Source organism: Schistocerca nitens, chromosome 6, assembly GCF_023898315.1.
Source record: "Schistocerca nitens isolate TAMUIC-IGC-003100 chromosome 6, iqSchNite1.1, whole genome shotgun sequence".
NCBI classification, from domain to species: Eukaryota; Metazoa; Arthropoda; class Insecta; order Orthoptera; family Acrididae; genus Schistocerca; species Schistocerca nitens.
Genome location: NC_064619.1, coordinates 696,602,405 through 696,624,200, shown reverse-complemented (window position 1 = coordinate 696,624,200; position 21,796 = coordinate 696,602,405).

The window sequence follows — 21,796 nt, the reverse complement described above, 5'->3', positions numbered from 1 at the left end:
GTACATTTAGGGGTTGTTATATGGTTGCTGATTCACGCCAGATGAAAACCCGGCGAGAATCACTGTTCAGACTTTACCTGGACTCGTCCGTGAACATAACCTGGGACCACTATTCCAATTACCATGTACTGTGTTCTTGACACCAGGCTTTACGGGCTCTCCTGTGACCAGGGGTCAGTGGAATGCACCTTGCAGGTCTCCAGGCGAATAATCCATGTCTGTTTAGTTGTCTGTAGACTGTGTGTCTGGAGACAACTGTTCCAGTGGCTGTGGTAAGGTCCCGAGCAAGGCTACCTGCAGTACTCCGTGGTCGTCTGCGGGCACTGATGGTGAGATATCGGTCTTCTTGTGGGGTTGTACACTGTGTACGTGAGCCGTTTTCAACACACAGTCAACATTAGCACGTCTGAAAACGTTTGCACACTTACTCGCTGCACCGTACTCTGACATGCACCAACACACCTCTGCGTATGTGGACTGCTGCCAGCGCCACCGTGCACTACATGGTCATATCCTGAGGTGATTTAAGCCCGCAAACCGCCCACCATGTATCAGCATTATCCTCAATTTATGAGCATGAGTGTAGATAGGTCTGAGAGCACCGTGACCACATTTAATATATGAATATATGAAGAAATAAGGACAGCCGAACGGCTGTGGGAGGGGGGGCGGAGGAGGGGAGGGAATCAAGGTATACACTATGTACTGTGGATACTTGTTAGATATCAGATGTATGAATTATTATCTAATTTGATAATACATAAGTCTATTGATATGTGCAAACAAAAATTAAATGTATGAAATTGGGAAGTTCAGCAAAGTGAAGGGATAAATTTTACTAATATTAATTACGAAAGGATGAAAATTTAGGGCACGAAATGGGGTGGGGAGACCATACAATGATTAAGCACTGTTTTAAATGAAATCTTATTTGTGAGATATTAATTTAGTGATAGTTTAACGAAAGATTAGTGCAACAATTTTTCTCATGCAAATTTAAAACCACAAAATGTAAACCCCAACGTAAGTGAAAAACATGAGCAGACTGGTTTGATGCAGCTCTCCATGCTACTCTATCCTGTGCAAGCTTCTTCATCTCCCAGTACCTACTGCAACCTACATCCTTCTGAATCTGCTTAGTGTATTCATCTCTTGGTCTCCCTCTACGATTTTTACCCTCCACGCTGCCCTCCAATGCTAAATTTGTGATCCCTTGATGCCTCAAAACATGTCCTACCAACCGATCCCTTCTTCTAGTCAAGCTGTGCCACAAACTTCTCTTCTCCCCAATCCTATTCAATACCTCAAAAAATGGTTCAAATGGCTCTGAGCACTATGGGACTCAACTGCTGAGGTCATAAGTCCCCTAGAACTTAGAACTACTTAAACCTAACTAACCTAAGGACAACACACACATCCATGCCCGAGGCAGGATTCGAACCTGCGACCGTAGCGGTCGCGCGGTTCCAGACTGTAGCGCCAGAACCGCTCGGCCACCAGCGGCCGGCTCCTATTCAATACCTCCTCATTAGTTACGTGATCTACCCACCTTATCTTCAGCATTCTTCTGTAGCACCACATTTCGAAAGCTTCTATTCTCTTCTTGTCCAAACTAGTTATCGTCCATGTTTCACTTCCATACATCGCTACACTCCATACAAATACTTTCAGAAACGACTTCCTGACACTTAAATCTATACTCGACGTTAACAAATTTCTCTTCTTCACGATATAATCATACAAAATGTTAACAGATGTCCGTACGATCGTATTCTGCACGGAAGATGGCATTCCGGTCAACGGAAAACCACGCCAACGATGACGTCAGGGCACCTATCAAATGGGGTAGCGTTCGCCGGGTAGTCTCATATCCACAGTCGTTGTGTACTCTGGCACGGACGGTGCAGTATGGCACAGAGAAGACCCCTACCAGACTCTCTGCGGTGGAGAGCCATAGAAATGATGGAAGCAGGACAATCGCCCGATAGCTTAATGTAAATCGTTCTGTTGTTCCTCGGATGTTGCGACAGTTCATAGAGATCGAAACTGTAACCCGAAGGCCAGGGCAGAGCCGATTACGTGTGACATCAGAAAGAGAGCGCCGTTATTTGGTTGTAAAGGCACGACAGTATCGCCATAGTATTGCACGGCAACTGACATCTGACCTCGCAGCGTCCACTCGACGTGTTGTATCGAGGCAGACGGTGTATAGAAGGCTTCGGCAGAGTGGCGTATATTGTTGGAGACCTGCTGTGTGTGTACGTCTGACGCATCTTCACAGAAGGGAACATCTAAAGTGGTCATCAACATGCCACCAGGACAATCGAACAGTGGGCCAGTGTCCTTTTCACAGATGAGTCCCTATTTCGTCTGGAGACTGATTGCCGACGGATTTGCATCTAGAGGGAACGTGGAAGCCCATTTCGGGATGTAACAACAACTGTACATATAATAATTATTTTTCTTCTGATTTTCGATAAATTAGTGTAAGCAATGTTTTGATTTCATTTCTTTTTCTTTTCGTGTCATTATGTTAAAGAAACTGTAAGCAACTTTCGATGTGAATGTTAATATTTATGTCAAATCTCAAGCAATGCTGTAACAGAAGTGAAGTGTAACCCATATTGAATCTATTGTGACATGTTTAAAATTGTAATTGTGCGCCTGGTCCATACGTAGGCAATGTATTAGGATATGTGGAATGTAAAACCTTTGGTGAATACCCTGTCTGTAGGGGAGCGGTAAAAGGTGGATGGCATGTGAGCGCGGGAAAATGCACACGGGCGCGGCACGGCATAACGGGCTCAGCAGTAATAGTCGGAGTTGGGCATCGGTCTGAGAAACACGCTCTGGATCGAGGAGGCTCTCCTGGAAAACGTGATTTCATTGAGCCTCGGATGTGCCGTTTCCGACGACTACATAGCATGGCTATATTCAATAGGCACTAAACGGAAAAGGATTGCGACGCTAAGAAGAATCAAAGTGCCGATACACCTAGAGCCATAGCTGTGATTGTATGTGTGCTGTGCGCCTCGCCATCTCGCCGCCCGCCAACCGCCGCATCGACACGAACAGGTTGAATCTTTAGAATTGTATTCGTGTGGGCCAGTGTTAATTTTTGTTCCTGACTGTTCAATAACAACTTAACTTTTACCAGAATTGTCCTATCAATTAATTATCCTCGTCACTAACCTAGACAGGGTCCTTTCCACATGTTGTGCAATCCGAGTGTCCCGAAATGAAGATTTAAAGTTTATGTTAATAAGAATTACCTGCAGACCTATCTATGTTAGAAAGATGTTTAAGGAGCTTTATTGTTAATGAAAATATAAGCAAAGAACAAAGGTCTGACAAAGTTGGTAGATAATGTTGAAATTGGTTTAGTAATGAAGCTTAATTAATTTGAGACAAAATTAATGGTAGTTAAATGAGGAAGTAATAAGACAAAAAGAGTAGTAACTCATATATTGTAAATCTTGAGTGCTTAATGATTCCAATAGTTAATAGTTTCAACACAGTAATCATAACAGTTTCAGGGTCCCCCCTCCACTCCTTTCCTTTCTATTCATTTAAATTCTGAAGTGTACTGAACTGGTTTGACCAGCAAAGTTAAAGTCAACATAAAACGTAAATTTATCAGTGTTTTACCCTTATTAAAATTGACATTGTATGTGTGTTTCAAAAGTGCTATTTCTAGGGTAACCTATGCCCGATTTCAGTCGGATCAATAGACAAAACGCAGTTTGTAGTAATCATTATAGTGTAATGTTGTGTATTTATAGCTTGTCCAAATTAGTACTGAAAAGGAAAATCTTAGTTCAGTAGATTTTTCTGGTTCTAAAATTTACCATATTATGCAGTATTACTACGTGTTGTTATGCTTGTACGTACATCCACTTGTACAAGGAAAAAACTCACTTAATGCCTAATTAGGCTGGCGACCGTATTATTAACAATTGGTAGCATCTGCTGTGTGTGTTTCTTGCCCGTCCTAACGTGTAGTTGCACTTTATACTTGCTTGACGCATCATTGTTGTTACTGAGTGGGTGTAAGTCTGATTTTGCCTCCATTCAGGTACACGCGGTCAACATATTTACTAAAATCCTTTCTTATAAGGTGAAGCCCGTCAACTTACTATAGTACAGGCTTTAAAGAGTTAACGTACGCGCGAGCGTAGACGTTACAGGGACCCAAACATTTGTGGAAAGAGACCGATTTCGAGGAGGATCCCTAATGGGCAGTGGTAACGTTGACCACCCGAGCACATCTTCATGAAATTGTACTGAAAATTTGCAAGGTTCAACTGCTGTCAGGTATCGTGAAGAGATCTTGGAACTTCATAGCCGGCCGCGGTGGTCTCGCGGTTCTAGGTGCGCAGTCCGGAACCGTGCGACTGCTACGGTCGCAGGTTCGAATCCTGCCTCGGGCATGGATGTGTGTGTTGTCCTTAGGTTAGTTAGGTTTAAGTAGTTCTAAGTTCTAGGGGACTTATGACCTCAGCTGTTGAGTCCCATAGTGCTCAGAGCCATTTGAACCATTTTGAACTTCATGCGCAGTGGTTGCGAAGTACTGTGGGCCCAGACTTCGTACTGATGGACGATAATGCTCGACGTCTTAGAGTACGTGTGGTTGACGTTTCCCTGAAAACGGAAGATACTGAAAGCACGGCGTGGCCTCCTCGCGCTCCCGGTTTGAATCCCATAGAGCACGTATCGGATTCCAGAGGCAGACGGTTTGCATCACGTCAGCATGCACCAAAGACTAGCGAGCAGTTCTGAAGGAAGAATGGGCGTTATTGCCTCAACACGAGATTAATGACGTCATCGCTGTCATGCCTGTATTGCTGCCAGAGGTGGTCACACCCCATACTGAGCACATTAACAAATTGTCGGAATGTACGAGGGCAGTTCAATAAGTAATGCAACACATTTTTTTTCTGAAACAGGGGTTGTTTTATTCAGCATTGAAATACACCAGGTTATTCCCCAATCTTTTAGCTACACAACACTATTTTTCAACGTAATCTCCATTCAATGCTACGGCCTTACGCCACCTCGAAATGAGGGCCTGTATGCCTGCACGGTACCATTCCACTGGTCGATGTCAGAGCCAACGTCGTACTGCATCAATAACTTCTTCATCATCCGCGTAGTGCGTCCCACAGATTGCGTTCTTCATTGGGCCAAACATATGGAAATCCGACGGTGCGAGATCGGGGCTGTAGGGTGCATGAGGAAGAACAGTCCACTGAAGTTTTGTGAGCTCCTCTCGGGTGCGAAGACTTGTGTGAGGTCTTGCGTTGTCATGAAGAAGGAGAAGTTCGTTCCGATTTTTGTGCCTACGAACACGCTGAAGTCGTTTCTTCAATTTCTGAAGAGTAGCACAATACACTTCGGAGTTGATCGTTTGACCATGGGGAAGGACATCGAACAGAATAACCCCTTCAGCGTCCCAGAAGACTGTAACCGTGACTTTACCGGCTGAGGGTATGGCTTTAAACTTTTTCTTGGTAGGGGAGTGGGTGTGGCGCCACTCCATTGATTGCCGTTTTGTTTCAGGTTCGAAGTGATGAACCCATGTTTCATCGCCTGTAACAATCTTTGACAAGAAATTGTCACCCTCAGCCACATGACGAGCAAGCAATTCTGCACAGATGGTTCTCCTTTGCTCTTTATGGTGTTCGGTTAGACAACGAGGTACCCAGTGGGAACAAACCTTTGAATATCCCAACTGGTGAACAATTGTGACAGCACTACCAACAGAGATGTCAAGTTGAGCACTGAGTTGTTTGATGGTGATCCGTCGATCATCTCGAACGAGTGTGTTCGCACGCTCTGCCATTGCAGGAGTCACAGCTGTGCACGGCCGGCCCACACGCGGGAGATCAGACAGTCTTGCTTGACCTTGCGGCGATGATGACACACGCTTTGCCCAACGACTCACCGTGCTTTTGTCCACTGCCAGATCACCGTAGACATTCTGCAAGCGCCTATGAATATCTGAGATGCCCTGGTTTTCCGCCAAAAGAAACTCGATCACTGCCCGTTGTTTGCAACGCACATCCGTTACAGACGCCATTTTAACAGCTCCGTACAGCGCTGCCACCTGTCGGAAGGCAATGAAACTATACGAGACGAAGCGGGAATGTTTGAAAATATTCCACAAGAAATTTCCGGTTTTTTCAACCAAAATTGGCCGAGAAAAAAACTGTGTTGCATTACTTATTGAACTGCCCCCGTATGTGCAAATCCTTTAAGTTGGAAAAACCGAGGAACATTTTCGTCTACTGTTATGCATGTTGTAGTTATTTACGTTACGTATTCTTGGTATGGTTTATATTTTACTATAACTTGTTTTTACCGTTTTGTAGCAAAATAAACGAAGTCTTGCAAAATTTCCGTTTGTTGCTTTAATTTTGATACCAGTGTAGAAAAGATAGAACTCAACCCGAATTCCAGTATTTATGATTACATTAAAGAATATTGCACATAATATAAATACCAGATACAAGAAGCAAAGAAGAGGAACATACTTGTATAATTACGCTAAACCACTAGATCTGACTCGCTCGCCTCGGGTTTGCATCTCATGACGGAGACAACTGAAAGTTTAGCTCACTGCGCGCACGCGCAATGACATTTCGCCGCCGCTGGAGTTGAAAAACACTCGATATGACCTGCCTGTGGCCAAAAATCGCAAAGTTACTCCTAACTGCTTGTCGACTGAGATTGCCTGCGATTGTCAACCTCGTTGTCGTATTTTGTTTTCCTATTCTTTATCGTGTAATAATGCTAAATAATTCTTGTCCTTTGCGGACGCACTATGACATTACAAAAGAATTAACCTCTACCATCTGCTTTTATAGGCGTCTGTTTTTGTATGATAAGATTTGAAGAAGCCTGGCATCCCACTTCAGTTGTCTACGTTCCAGAATTTTGCAACGGACGTTTTTAGAACACCTATTTTGAAACACCGCAAGTAAAGAAACGATGTTCACGACGCGTAAACAAATATAAACATCTGAAGATGGTGTGAACATAAATTGAATGTTCTGTCGAAAACGCGTCTTTTGAGGCATAATTTGGTGGTGTGGCTTGTCAGCAAAGGTGTGCCATTCATATCGGCGTGTAACCCCATAAACAACAGCGTAGCAGACGCTACAGTTTTGACTTAGTGCGCTAAGAGCGCTCTATCGCGACATGTGACGTGGCGGCTCGCGAGTTTACGGAAGTATGTGAATCACTCCCGTGGGTCATCAAAGGTTGCCCATACCTGCGCTAAACTACAAGAAGTATGTTCAAATGGTTCAAATGGCTCTGAGTACTATGGGACTTAACATCTGAGGTCATCAGTCCCCTAGAACTTAGAACTACTTAAACCTAACTAACCTAAGGACATCACACACATCCATGCCCGAGGCAGGATTCGAACCTGCGACCGTAGCGATCGCGCGGTTCCGGACTGAAGCGCCTAGAACCGCTCGGCTACCGTGGCCGGCAAGTATGTTCAGTTCTGTTATTTTGTGCATTTCTTACTTTTCTTTTCGGTATGAATAACTGTTTCCGTTGACCCCGTTTTTTTTTTTTTATGACAAAGAAGGCACACTCACAAAATATGAAGTTGCGCTAGAAGGGGAGGACGGAAGAGGCGTTCAGTCCAGATATAGTCCAAGAATTTTTCTTCCATTTGTCCCTTAATTTCATCTCTTTGTGGTTTTGACAATTGGCGAGATGGTCGTTGTCTCAAGTCTACGTTAAACTGCAAATTTTCATGTCACTGGCTGCCTGAGTCATATCGAAGGTGGCGAGGACGCACCATCTGCACAAGGATCGTGCCTAGAATCACAATGAAGTGTTCAAACAAACCTTCGAGTTGGAAACCGCTTTTTTTTTCTTTTTTTACGCTGGTATATGCCCTGTAATACTGCACGCATGGAAGATGTGGGACACAGGTAATAATAACGTGAGAGGCAGACAAGATTTGGACAAATTCTTCGGACCGAGAAAAGCTTCATTTTCTGCCTAAATTTCAGATGATACATAATAATCAGAAAATAATTTCCGTAATTCCTGGGACGGTTCGTATTCTTATCCAGTACGAATGAGTCAGCGAAAGCTATAACTTTCTTTCTTCTACTGACAGTCAGTGACGCAACTAGATTAAGTCGCACTCAGGGCAAACTTCGAATTTGCGCTCCGGTTTTTTGCAATCATTTCGCGTACCCGATTGGTTCATTTATCCTAATGTCGTCAATCAGTTGATGTCTTCTTCTTCTTGTCTCCGCCGCTGTCTGGTCCCACATCCGGAATGGGGAAGGAGGAGGGTTGGCTGGTCTGTTAATCAGCCGTAAAACTGCCAGCGCCGAGCACTGGCCGGCGTTAAATAACCCAATTACACAGGACACCGACGGTTTCGGGCGGAGGAGGCCATTAGAGCTTCAGTGAAGAAGCTCACTCTGGAAAACATGCGGTGGCGTCTGTTCTCCATGTTAGGGGCGACCACCAATGCCCTCTGTCTCCGATGCAAGGGCGGCCTCTAATGACATGTAGAAAGCGACAGTGAGACACCACACTTACCAGGTGCCCAGGAAAACCGGTAAGTGTAACGGGCGGTCAGATGAAAACGAGACAGATGAAAGAAAAGTTAGTAAAATGTTAATTATTTCAAAAATAATAGCCGTAACTGTTAATAAATTTATCTCGCAGTGAGACAAGACGGTTTGTGACTTCATGGAAAAATGTTTGCGGCTGCCTACTGTAAGCTGCACTCAGCCTTGTGCCCTCATCTGAAGTGAGATATGCACGATGAAGTCCCAATGATGCAAGGTGGGTCGGTAGCTTCGTGTATAAAAGCGAAGTTAGTACTTAGCTCTTGCAGAGTCGCCCCTTGAGATGGCGTTGTGATTCTCTTCTCTCACATTCATTACTTCCACGAATTTCCTTATTATATTTGTTTCTGTTTTTGTTTAATTAAATAACAAATGCCTTTTCTTCTGGTCGATACGAGGCTTTATTAGTTGATAGCTTTATAACTACCCAACTTATACATTGCAGCACTTCAATTAGTCACAAGTGAAACATATTCGCAGTTGCGAATACGGACACCCTTCAGCTGTTTAATCTAATGACGAAAAGGAAAATCTGCGCCGGACCAGGACTCGGAGCCAGATTTCCCGCTGTAGGCGAGAAGTAACCTGACCTGCTTCTACTATCCGAGAGCGACCCACAGCCAGACCCAAAATTCTATGTGTCGTCGTCCATATGTCTACAACCTGGACTCGTACACGTCATGTAAATGCCGCACAGGGGAAATATTTTAACTGAATGTCGCCAGCCTAGCATTGATCGGTAAATACGTCATTGCGGTGCCTGTGTTGCTAAGAAGTATCTCTCGTTTCAGAAGTGCTTTAGGTCTTCGGAACATGTCCAGTGTCATCTGGTTGTTAAGTTAAAAAAAGGCCTAAAATTTAGTATATATGTTGATATGTTTTCTACATAAATCAGATCTTATAGTATTGATGCTTAAATACGTTGATATGCTTTTACAAACTCTTCTGTAAGCAGTACATGTAATTTGACTAGCGTATTGTACTTTGAGACATCTTGTTAACAATGACGCTTTGTTGTATGTTTTTCAAACGTATGGTATTTTTCGTGTTATCTTATTAATTTGACAGTATAAAATTAACGTGGACTTTCGAATTTGACAACGTTGTAAATCAATTGCGTTTTGAAAACTACGAAATATAATTCGCAATTATGTATAATAACCCACAGTCTAGCAAGTTTCAATGAAAGTGAAGGTTTTACCGTATTCTCCGTCGCTAGAGCTTTCTAATGAGATATAAACTTCAGAAAAGGTAATTCGTTCTTTAATTATAAATTTCCAGAATTTTTGTGTTACTTGAAATTAAATGTTGTTTCCATGTTTTCGTGGCTTTGAATGTTGTTTACGAATCATAGTATGTATATCAGAGACTAGATTATCATTATGCTTTGCTGTCAAATGGTATTGTTTTATTTTTCAAATGTTTAAATGTGTGTGATATCTTATGGGACTTAACTGCTAAGGTCATCAGTCCCTAAGCTTACACTCTGCATAACCTAAGTTATCCTAAGGACAAACACACACACCCATGCCCGACGGAGGACTCGAATCTCCGCCGGGACCAGCCGCACAGTGCATGACTGCAGCGCCCTAGACCGCTCGGCTAATCCCGTGCGGCTATTGTTTTATTACGTAGTTTCAGTCATGGTAGGGGTTTTGACTTAATATCAGATGTCCATACATGATGGAGGACCTGCTCATTTTTTCTGAAATGTCCTAGAACGCCTCACACAGCCATTTAATGGGGAGAGGATTCGTCGGTGAGGTCCAGTACGTTGCCATTTCGTTCCCCAGATCTTAATCCCTTGGATTTTTTGTTGTTGGGAAGCTCGAACTTTTGGGTGTATGCAAACCCGACTAACGACGTACAAACGCTACAGCAAAGCACCGTCAGTGCCTGCCATTGCATCTTTGACCAACCAGAAATTTTTCAGAGAGTACGTGATTCCTTAATGGGCTCCGGAACGCCCTATACTTGCAGTGTTAAAATAACGCTTATAAATTACATCTTTCCTCACAAAGTATTTGAGGTAGGAATTTGAACTTTTTACAGATTATTTATTGGAATATGGGCTACAACTTAACACAGGGATTTTACAAAATTTTTGTTCAGTTATTAAAGATGATTTTTTTTTCAATTGTAATGAAAATTCACAACTTTTTTGCAATTTTTTATTTATATATTCCAAAATATACAGTTTTTGGAAAAAGGCCGTGTTAAATTATGCAGAAGGTACTGTGTAACATTTACTGAAAGTTTGAAACAAATATGTTTGGAAGATCCTTAGAAAACATGTAATTAGTATGAGAAAATAAAAGTTTTGGGAATCGAGCGACAAAGATTGGATAAACTTTTTAGTGCATTCCAGGTCCATAGGATGGATTATCTTCATCCTCTGCAAACTCCTCCTCCAGCTTCCTCTTGTTCCTCCTCCTGTTTACTCTTGCTTGTATTTCTAGACTCTTTACAGCCCTGTCTGCAGCCCGAAGGCGTTCCTTGTCTAAAGCAAGCATCGCTCGTACCATGTTAGAACCTATCTTCATTTCCATATTTCTGAATACCTTGGCTTTCCAACATTTCTCCTTTTCTTAAAAGCCTTCAGAGGATTTCTAATAACTTTACTTTTACTCATTATTAGACTTCAACAAAACAGAGACTCAAGAAACAGAATTAATTACGAATATTTTCGAGATAACGACAGAGTAAATAAACATGAAACAATCGACAATCACACCAGCGATATATATTGAACCATCACAGGTTAGCCACAACACATACTTTATCTCACATCACTAAAATGTACCTGATGAACACGGACGTTAATAGTAACACCATTTGACAGCAGTTTAACAGCACCACAGTGGGTCACGCCCATGTAGAACACATTTCAAAAAAAATTTTAAAATAGTTGTAGTCTTCGGAATTGAATAAATTATATATCTATTAAAAGGTAATAGTCTGCAGATTCAGAAAACGCAAAAAAGTAAAAATTGAACTTTTCATGATTTTGAGCCTTTCCGGAGTCCCTTAAGGCGTCGGACAGAAAGGTGCCTTACACATATGTTACACATCCTTTAGCTATGGCTCACAAGTAAAGGTCGTTTGTAATAGCGAGCAGATGAGATTAAAAGGTCTGCTGTTTCGCCCGTAATAGCAAAGAGCGTACAATAGAAGAGGCCTGTACACAGTAGCGAAGATCAACAAGTGGTCACAGCTCTTAAGGTAGGCCTTTGCGTTTTAGAATCCACGTTTTCCTTGTTTCGGTCCATGTTAGCAACTCTCAGAATACGTAATACATTTTAACACCATGTAAAATCTCTCGATGATGCATCATACTTACAGTATTGATTTCAAGAATATTGCGTATTATTTACAGCGAAGAAAACCGCTATACAGCTACAAAATACGCTCAGCAGAAAACATAAACATATTGTATATAAATAGTTTCGTGAAATAAAGAGTCTTTCAATATTAAGAAACGATATTTTAATGTAAGAAGTTAGTATTGGTTGGTTGGTTGGTTTGGGGAAGGAGACCAGACAGCGTGGTCATCGGTCTCATCGGAGTAGGGAAGGATGGGGAAGGAAGTCGGCCGTGCCCTTTCAGAGGAACCATCCCGGCATTTGCCTGGAGTGATTTAGGGAAATCAAGGAAAACCTAAATCAGGATGGCCGGACGCGGGATTGAACCGTCGTCCTCCCGAACGTGAGTCCAGTGTCTTACCACTGCGCCACCTCGCTCGGTGTTAGTATTAAGTCTAACTTCTTTGAATAACGCTTCGGGCAATAAGTGGTGTTAAGTTCACGAAACTCTTGTCGACCCCTTTTCACGAGTCTGGGTATTTTGACATTGGCCTCTCAGTATATGTATATTCCTTATTGTCATTTCTTCTTAACGATATTAGCATATTCCCATGAATAAGCAGCTTTCGCTAATACTCGGCAGAAATCGATCCTGCATTTGGATCGGACTTCTTTAACTCTAGCGCAGAAAGGTGCGCAGTATACTGCTGCATCCATTTTCAATAAGGTACCACTAGAATTCAAAAATCTTAGCAGTAATCCACGCGCTTTCAGATCGAAACTGAAGAGTTTGCTCATGGGTCACTCCTACTCTGTCGCTGAGTTCCTTGGAAACTTCAGCTGATTCTTGTTGTATTGTTGATTGCGTTTACTTAAACTTATGGACTGACTTTTTTCGGGTTCATAAACATATTATTTTTATCTGTTATTACTTTTATATTGTAATTTCATCTACTGACACGTTCCATGACCTTGGAGATTTCCTCCTCAATTTGGTCCTACGAAACTTGACGTGTAAATAAAATTAAAAAAACTTCCAGTAACTCGGGTGACAACCGCCGCTATCTCGTCAGGAGCACACCTTGCCACTTTAAAGGCAAAACTGCAACAGGTAAGCGCTGTGGAAGGGAATTTAAAACCTCGGTTTTCAAAGAAATTCCGGAAAGATAACCTTCAGACATTCCATAAACACTAGCGCCATCACAAACCAAAGATGACCGGTGTCAGAAGTTATAGATAGTGAAATTAACACTCTATGGGTTTTTGAGAAATGAGAGAGCATTATTCCACACAGAATTTAAGCAAAAATCAGCGTCCCTACTCATAAGGTTACAAAAGCTTCCTTAATAACACTGTCTCAATAGCTGGAAGTGCATGCCAGAATCTCCTCCTTGTTGTTGTATTCGATAAGATGACCAAGACAATGTTGTGCAACGGCGGATTTGCTTGGATGTCTTGAGCGTGTGTGCTGCTTATGCTCAGTACGCCGGTCCTCCACAGTCCTGATAGTCTGACCAATATATGACATGCCACAACTGCAAGAAATACGATACACACCCGCCTTACACAACTCAGGACCATCCTTTACGTAGCCTAAACGGACCCTGCTCTAAGATGGTGGACGGAAAACACACTTTTAACATATTTCCGCAAAATACGCCAAATCCTGTTCGAAATGCTCCCTGCGTAAGGCGAAGAGGCCTTAGATTTTGGTGCCATCTCGGTACTATCATCAGTCACCCTGTGCACAGTAGGTCGATAGCGGAACGCATGTCTGATCTGTCTTTCACAACAACCATTCTGACGAAAAGTGTGTCTGAGATGGGCTAATTGTGCTGACAAGCTCTCAGGGTCCGAGATGACGTGGGTCCTGTAAACCAAGATACGAAGTACTCCTTCGCGTTGAGCACAATGCTGACAACTATCAGCCTACAGATTGCAAGTCAGTGCGAGTAGACATCATATAAACTGCATGTCACAACGTACCACCGGCCTTCCTCCTGACCAACACTTCGAGGAAGGGAAGACAGCCATCCTTTTCCACTTCCAGCGCAAAAGAAATATTCGGGTGGATTGAATTCGGGTGATCTAGAAAGTCGTGCGAGTTCTCGCTGTCATGAGGCGAAATAACAAAAGTATCGTCTATATATATGAAAAAACACGTAGGTTGCACAGCTTCAGACTGCAAGGCACGTTCATTGAAATCTTCCATAAAAAATTGGCCGTAATAAGCGGCAACGGGCTTTCCAACGCAACTTCATCTGTTTGCTCGTGATTATTGAATGAAAAGTAAGTGGAAATCAACACACATCGAAATAAGTTCGTTAATTCAGAGCCAAACATAAACTCCTGTCGAAGTATCGGCGGTTGTCGACGAAGTATTCCAGCTGCAGTCCCTTAGGTTTCTTGAACATCGTATAAACTGGAAGAAAATCAGGTCTCACACAGATTGTAAGTCTTCGCCACACTATAAAATGAGTGCTGTAACCTAGAATATGGCCATACATTTATATCTACAAAGAAAACGACGGCCGCTGTGGCCGAGCAGTTCTAGGCGCTTCAGTCCTGAACCCGCGACTGCTACGGTCGCAGGTTCGAATCCTGCCTCGGGCATGGATGTGTGTGATGTCCTTATGTTACACTGCTGGCCACCGTAAATGCAACACCAAGAAAGACAAGAGGTAGCACAACAAGATTTATTTTGTAGATAACATGTTGACCAAGTATCAAATGATTACGTTTACAGACGTCTGTGACATGTGGTTCCTGCCAGAATCAGTAGCCAGAGTAGCCGCCATTGTTGGAGATCACCGCTGCCACACGTCTCGGCATTGAGTCAAAGAGACGTTGGATGTGTTCCTGGCGTACAGCAGCCCAAGCAGCTTCCACACGTTGCCAAAGATCATCTGGCGTGGCAGCTGGGGATGTAATCTGGGTCACTCGTTGAGCAACCATGAACCACATGTTTTCTATCGGCGAAAGATCCGGAGAGCGAGCCGGCCAGGGAAGCAATTCAATCTGGTTATTGACGAAGAACCTTTGGACAATGCGTGCCACGTGTGGTCGCGCATTATCCTGTTGAAATATGGCTGTGGCCGAGCCCTGAAGGTAAGGAAGGACAACTGGCTCCAGCACCTCGGATATGTCGCGCCGGCTATTTAAAGTACCGGCAATGCGTACTAGAGGCGTGCGAGAGTAATATCCAATACCGCCCCATTCCATAATACCCGGTGCAAGACCAGTGTGGCGGTGCATAATGCAGCTGTCCAGCATCCTCTCTCCACGGTGTCTCCACACTCGAATCCGACCGTCGTGGTGCTGCAGACAGAAGCGTGCCTCGTCAGTAAAGACAACGTCATTCCATTCTGCCGTCCACATCCGTCTGTCATCACACCATTGGCGACGGAGACGTCTGTGGTTCTGCGTCAATGGTAGACGAAGCAATGGACGCCTTGCGGACAGACCACTCTGCTGTAAACGGCGTCGAATGGTACGCGCAGACACTGGATGATGCGTTACAGACGCAATGTGCTGTGCTATGGTTCGGGATGTCACTGAGCGATGCGTCACTGCCATGCGCACAATTTGCCTATCAGCACGTGCAGTGGTCCACCGAGGTGAATGCGATCGACCACGTCGGTCCGTCGTACCCTCCTGCATCCAACGGTCACATATCCGCATTACAGATGTTTGGTTTCGTCCAACACGGCTAGCGATTTCTCTGTATGATAATCCACAGTCTCGGTAAGCCACTATCCTTCCTCTGTCGAACTCGGATACTTGATCAAAAGATGTTCGCTGTTGTCTACGAGGCATAACTGATCGTCTTGTGAAACAACCACAAGGTAAAGACACGTGCCGAACGTACACTCGTCGAAATCGCCAAGCCTTAAATGGCGCTATGAGGTGGCGCCACAGGCGCGCGTGATGTGCGTCTGCGCTGAAATTCTAATCAGTTGCATATCTCATCGCTGCAAACCCATGGTGTAAATTTCACTTGATTCGGATGCTTCCTTCAGGGTGTTGCATTTACGGTGGCCAGTAGTTAGGTTTCAGTAGTTCTAAGTTCTAGGGGACTGATGACCTCAGATGTTAAGTTCCGTAGTGCTCAGAGCCATTTGAACCATTTTTACAAAGAAAACTCCCCATCGCGCCCTCCTCAGTGGTAAAATGGCCCAGCGGATAGCCCAACAGAAACTGAACACAGATCAAGCATGAAAACAGGAAAAAGTGTACTGAGCTGTGAAAAAAGAAGCGAAACAAAAACAATGAACGGTCCAAGTTCAAAATATGCAACATCGGGCGAAGTACGAGAACAACGGCGTCTTGCTTGGGTGGTCATGATGTTTGACTGCAAAGCGAGTGATCCCTATTCAAACCTCCCTCGCGTCCCAATTTTTTCCAGTTTTTCACAAAATTATGAATTTCCCGTCCAATCATTGACATGTTTGTTCACTTTCTGTAGTTCTGGAAAACTTTATACTGTACACTGGTTATAGAACATGATTCCTGTGGTAAGAATATATTACTGTCGCAAGTAAATGAGATGAATAGTGAGAGTAGGCGAGATGCCGCATAGACTTCCCACTCTTTCTGTTGTTCTGGAAAACTTTATACTGTACACTGGTTATAAAACATGATTTATGTAGTAGGAATATATTACTGTCGCAAGTAAATGTGATGAATAGTGAGAGCAGGCGAGATGCCGCATAGACTTCCCACTCTTTCTGTAGTTTTGGAAAACTTTATACTGTACACTGGTTATAGAACATGATTTATGTGGTAGGAATATATTACTGTCGCAAGTAAATGTGATGAATAGTGAGAGCAGGCGAGATGCCGTATAGACTTCCCACAGAAATAAGAACAGTAAATAAACGAGTGTGAACAACGTTACAACACAGGAATTCAAGAATCAAAACTTCCAAAACGGAATGCGGGAGTCATAACATGTGGTACATGTGTAGAACAAATAGGAGGTATGTATGTCTGGAGATCCCTTGCTGTTGCAAATGGATGTTACACGGTGACACAGATACAAATTTGAATACAGCAAACAGACACGTGAGTGGCCCCACGGACAGTTCTAATTTTGTGAAGAAGAAGGAAAGAAGAGGGAAGAGAGGCACAAGGAAAATCTGAACACGGATCTCCCCCGTCGCATTCCAACACCGTAACCAGAACGCTGGCCCGCATCTCGTGGTCGTGCGGTAGCGTTCTCGCTTCCCACGCCCGGGTTCCCGGGTTCGATTCCCGGCGGGGTCAGGGATTTTCTCTGCCTCGTGATGGCTGGGTGTTGTGTGTGATGTCCTTAGGTTAGTTAGGTTTAAGTAGTTCTAAGTTCTAGGGGACTGATGACCATAGATGTTAAGTCCCATAGTGCTCAGAGCCATTTTGAACCAGAACGCTGTGGCTACTGACGCTCCCTCCATTTTACACAACTTTTATCTTCCGCCGTCAATTGTTTCTACTTTGGCTCTTTTTTCGCAGTTCAGTACACATTCTTCCTGAAACTTCCTCGCGAATTCAATGGAAAATTGTACTGAAATGCAAGAGGATCTGCAGCGAATTGACGCATGTTTGCAGGGAATGGCAATTGAATGTCAATGTAGACAAGTGTAATGTGCTGCGAATACATTGAAACGCGTACGTTTCATATGTTTTCATTACAAGCCATGGCGAGTCATGACAGAATCTCTGACCAGAGAGTTATTTATCGTTGCTAGTCTGCGCTTGACCGCGCGAGAGTTCAGTTGCGTGTAGCGAGTCGGCAGTTGCAGTTGCGAGTTGTACTCAGTCGGGAGCTGTGTGTGAGGAGTCGGCGGGCGTCGACATGGGTCTCTGGTCAAGGTTCGGGACGAGGTATATTGTTAAATAAGGTAATGAAGCAGCATTGCGCACATCTGATAATGTAACATATGTTAATTGTAATTAATTTGTTCAAGAAATGCCCCAATAATAATTTTGTTTTCAAAGCAATCGTTTTTTAAGAAAACAATCATTCCAATTGAAACAATATTTCCTATGCTTTTCCTCCCTGAATCAATTTATCAAATTAATTGTTGCACAGGGCCTAAGGTCAGCGATGCTGCCCTATTATTGTGGGTTTAATGATTAATGTTCATTTCTCAATTTTTGTGTCGAGTTTACATTTGGGTTATTGTTATTCTATAATTTTTGTGGGAAGCAAACATTTGGCTCGTTTTCATTATCATTGAGTTTTCTTTTATTCTTTTGCTGGGAAGTCACACTTGGGCTCTATTCACATTAACATTTATATTCTCTTTTAAAAATTCTTGCTGGGAGGTTACGATAGCACTAATAAGTCAGTTAATATTTTCACGGGGAGGTTACACTTGGCTCTATTCCCATTTACATTTAATTTATTTGTCTTTTCAAAATTCTGCGGGGAGGTTACAACATAGAAAGAAAGATCCCTTACCATTTAGCTACAGTGTAGCAGGTAAGCAACTGGAAGCAGTTAATTCCATAAATTATCTGCGATTAGGCATTAGGAGTGATTTAAAATGGAATGATCATATAAAGTTGATCGTCGGTAAAGCAGATGCCAGACTGAGATTCATTGGAAGAATCCTAAGGAAATGCAATCCGAAAACAAAGGAAGTAGGTTACAGTACGCTTGTTCGCCCAGTGCTTGAATACTGCCTAGCAGTGTGGGATCCGTACCAGATAGGGTTGATAGAAGAGATAGAGAAGATCCAACAGAGAGCAGCGCGCTTCGTTACAGGATCATTTAGTAATAGCGAAAGCGTTACGGAGATGATGGATAAACTCCAGTGGAAGACTCTGCAGGAGAGACGCTCAGTAGCTCGGTACCGGCTCTTTTTGAAGTGCCGGCCGGAGTGGCCGAGCGGTTCTAGCCGCTACAGTCTGGAAGCGCGAGACGGGTACGGCCGCAGGTTCGAATCTTGCCTCAGGCATAGATGTGTGTGATGTCCTTAGGTTAGTTAGGTTTAAGTAGTTGTAAGTTGTAGGGGACTCATGACCTCAGAAGTTAAGTCCCTTAGTGTTCAGAGCCATTTGAACCATCTTTTTTTTTTTTTTTTTTTTTTGAAGTTTCGTGAACATACCTTCACCGAGGAGTCAAGCAGTATATTGCTCCCTCCTACGTATATCTCGCGAAGAGATTATGAGGATAAAATCAGAGAGATTAGAGCCCACACAGAGGCATACCGACAATCCTTCTTTCAACGAACAATACGAGACTGGAATAGAAGGGAGAACCGATAGAGGTACTCAAGGTACCCTCCGCCACACACCGTCAGGTGGCTTGCGGAATATGCATGTAGATGTAGATGTAGATCGCGACTCGAACTCGGGACCTTTACCTTTCGCGGGTACTGGCAGAAGTAAAGCTACGAAGACGGGGCGTGAGTCGTGCTTGCGTAGCTCAGATGATAGAGCACTTGCCCACGAAAGGCAAAGGTCCCGAGTTCGTGTCTCGATCCGGAACACAGTTTTAATCTGCCAGGAAGTATCATCTCAGCGCACACTCCGCTGCAGAGTGAAAGTCTCATTCTGGAAACCTTCTTCCTGTTTTCATGCTTAATGGCTCTGAGCGCTATGGGAATTAACATCTGAGGTCATCAGTCCCCTAGAACATAGAACTACTTAAAATTAACTAACCTAAGGACATCATACACATCCATGGCCGCGGCAGCATGCGAACCTGCAACCGTAGCGGTCGTGCGGTTCCAGACTGAAGGGCCTAGAACCGCTCGGCCGCACCGGCCGGCTACAAATCATGGTTAATCCGTGTTCAGTTTTTGATGAGTTTTCCACTGGGTCATTTTACCACTGAATCTGAGGGGGATACGATGGGGAGTTTTCCTTGTTAGCGAATTTTACAATGTGTTGTTACACTGAAAGATGTACCGTATACTGCAATTGGGTAATCCGAGACTGTTACATTACGATGCGCTGAAGGAAAGACAAATTGGGAGAAACCGGATGAAATAGTATTGGAAAATTAGGGAAAAAGAAAGAAAGCAGAGGAATTCAAGCTATTACTTGACCCTAGTAGGTCACTACGAAGATGAAATCTTTTTTCGATACAAATGGAACGTGATCGTCTTGCGTATCTCAGGTATGAGGACTAGCTTGAAGCGGTCACCGCCTCGGGCCACCTGGGCGGCCCGGAGGCGATCTGGAGCGCCGGGAATCGAACCCGGCGCCCACTGCGTGGGGCACAGCTGACAGCAGGCGGCCGGCAGCTGCTGGGCGGAGTGGGGCAGCGTGCCGCGGCCTGCCAGGGCCGCACACTTCCGCAGAGCAGAGCAGAGCAGAGCCGGCCAGGGGAGGAGGCCAGGGCAGAGCGGAGCGCAGCCGGCAGCGCGGCCGGGCACGGCCTCGCTGGGTGGTCCCGACGTGTGTGGCTCCGGGCCGCCGCCGCCGCCGCCGCCTCCTAGAGGCCCCCGCGCTCTGCCGCTCTCTCCGGCTCGGCGCAGCCTGGCTCTCGTAATTGCCGGCCCAGACGCCGCCGCCCGGACAGCCAGCCAGCCAGCCGCGCTCCGCAGCTGCGCACGGCCAGTCAGCGGCCTCCGCGAATCCGGCCGCGGCTTCCGGGTGTGGTCCGGCCGCTGAGGCGCTCCCAGGCGTGACGAGGCCCAGCTGTACCCAGCCCCCTATTGGATATAACGTCCCAGTCCCGAGGAACGCACAAGGTGTGTCTGCACTAGTAACTTCTGCAAGTACTTTCCGATGTGTCTACATCGACCTTGCTCAAGTTTATTCTCCAAGTCCCTCGGGCAAGTTAATTTCAGGATCAAGCTGGAAGTACACTACTGGCTATTAAAATTGCTACACCAAGAAGAAATGCAGATGATAAACGGGTATTCATTGGACAAATATATTGCTCTACAGCTGACATGTGATTACATATTCTCGCAACTTGGGTGCATAACCACTTGTATGAACATCAAGAGCTCAGATGGAAACCCAGTTCTAAGCAAAGAAGGGAAAACAGAAAGGTGGAAGGAGTATATAGAGGGTCTATACAGGGGCGATGTTCTTGAGGACAATATTATTGAAATGGGAGAGGAGGTAGATGAAGATGAATTGGGAGATATGATACTGCGTGAAGAGTTTGACAGAGCACTGAAAGACCTGAGCCGAAACAAGGCCCCCGGAGTAGACAACATTCCATTAGAACTACTGACAGCCTTGGGAGAGCCAGTCCTGACAAAACTCTACCATCTCGTGAGCAAGATCTATGAGACAGGCGAAATACCCTCAGATTTCAAGAAGAATATAATAATTCCAATCCCAAAGAAAGCAGGTGTTGACAGATGTGAAAATTACCGAAATATCAGTTTAATAAGTCACAGCTGCAAAATACTAACGCGAATTCTTGGCAGACCAATGGAAAAGCTGATAGAAGCCGACCTCGGGGAAGATCAGTTTGGATTCCGTAGAAATGTTGGAACACGTGAGGCAATAGTGACCCTACGACTTATCTTAGAAGAAAGATTAAGGAAAGGCAAACCTACGTTTCTAGCATTTGTAGACTTAGAGAAAGCTTTTCACAATGTTGACTGGAATATTCTCTTTCAAATTCTGAAGGTGGCAGGGGTAAAATACAGGGACCGAAAGGCTTTTTACAATTTTTACAGAAACCAGATGGCAGTTATAAGAGTAGAGGGGCATGAAAGGGAAGCAGAGGTTGGGAAGGGAGTGAGACAGGGTTGTAGTCTCTCCCCGATGTTATTCAATCTGTATATTGAGCAAGCAGTATTAAAATCCATGGAGAAGAAATAATAATTTTGAGGTTCGTCGATGACATTGTAATTCCGTCAGAGACAGCAAAGGACTTGGAAGAGCAGTTAAACGGAATGGAGAGTGTCTTAAAAGGAGATCATAAGATGA